General features: G+C 37.4%; 1 non-coding gene across 1 annotated transcript; it reads right to left on the bottom strand.

Annotated features, from left to right (window-relative positions):
• Window positions 1-1,068: 1,068 nt before the first annotated feature.
• On the bottom strand, window positions 1,069-1,175 carry LOC122065952. The gene has a single exon (XR_006136167.1). It is a non-coding gene; the product is annotated as a small nucleolar RNA R71 (small nucleolar RNA).
• Window positions 1,176-1,417: the final 242 nt, after the last annotated feature.

Here is a 1,417-nt window from a genome sequence, read left to right as displayed (position 1 = left end):
AATTCTTAGATGACGAATGGTTAGGACGTTATTTTAGATACATATGTTTAGGACGGTAATTAGAATTAGATCACAATCATTAATCAGTTCACTTTCGCATTATTAAAAGAAATAAAAAATAAAGTGACTGCTCTCCCTGTGTTCGACCCGTAGCTACACTGATCCGTACGCTTGCGGTTACATTTTAAATCTCAACAAGTTTTTGGCGCCGTTGTCGGGGAGACAGTTCCATGTTATTTTTCACTTTCTTTTGGTAAATCGGAGTGCTTTATTTGCTTTGCTTTATATTTTTTCTTTTTTTTTTATTGAATTCCTGAGAATAACAACTTGCAATAATAGTTGTATCAGTGGAGGTCACCATGCCTCACAGTATGATAAAGACAGGTTTCGCCCTGTAGCAGTACCTCAGGAATTGACCTGAGCAACCCCGGATCCTTGTCGGTAAACTCCCAAAAAGCAAAAAAAAAAAAATAAAAAATAAATAAATAAAAAAATCAAAAAAATCAAAAAAATCATCAAAAAGTTTTGCTATCCATTCTTTTGTGCTTGTCTTACTTTAGTTGTGGAAAGTTTTTCTGTTGCATGAGTGTTAAGTGGGTACGTAATACTAAGAATCGGTTAGAAAGAAGAGATCCAACAAGTAGTGACCCTATACGTTTGCTCTCTCTAAAACCCTTCAATATGGGAGACCAACAGCAAAACCCTTCACCTAAATCTCTGAAAGATAGGTTCTACCCTGCTAGAACAGCCCAACCTTCCTGTATAGTTCTACCACAAGCCCAGGGCAATAATTTTGAACTCAAATCTCAATACATCACTATGTTGTCCCACTTCCATGGGTTGACCTCTGAGGATGCATACCTATTTCTAAGGGAATTTAAAAAGGTATGTGTTCTAATTAAGATCCAACAGTTTTCTGATGATGCTGTTAAGCTTAGGTTTATCACTTTTGCATTGAAAGACCAAGCTAAGAAGTGGTTGTATGGATTACCCACAAATTCCATAACCTCATGGGAACAGTTCACAGTTGTCTTCCTTAAGAAGTTTTCCCCAACTCACAAGACCAATAAGCTTAGAAGTGATATCCTTCAGTTTAGGCAAAAGCCTAGTGAGTCATTTTCCAAACTTATGGAGAGATTCAAGGATCTACTCCAAGAATGCCCCCACCATGGCCTAGACCTATGGCATTTATGTCAAATAATTTATGAGGGTATTGATTACCCAACTAAACAAATGATAGAATCTATGTGCCCTGAGGGATTCACATCCTTTACAGATGAAGAAAAGGCATGGGAATTCTTACTTGACTTAGCTGACAAAACCCGTGAATGGGAATCAACCCAAGAGAGTGAAAGAACTATAAGAGGAAAAGGATATTTTGTGGATAAGGGATAGTAGCCAAGGAAGCCCATTTGGA

Source organism: Macadamia integrifolia, unplaced genomic scaffold, assembly GCF_013358625.1.
Source record: "Macadamia integrifolia cultivar HAES 741 unplaced genomic scaffold, SCU_Mint_v3 scaffold2159, whole genome shotgun sequence".
NCBI lineage: Eukaryota > Viridiplantae > Streptophyta > Magnoliopsida > Proteales > Proteaceae > Macadamia > Macadamia integrifolia.
Note: the sequence above shows the minus strand (reverse complement) of the source record. Positions and strands in the feature narration are given on the sequence as shown.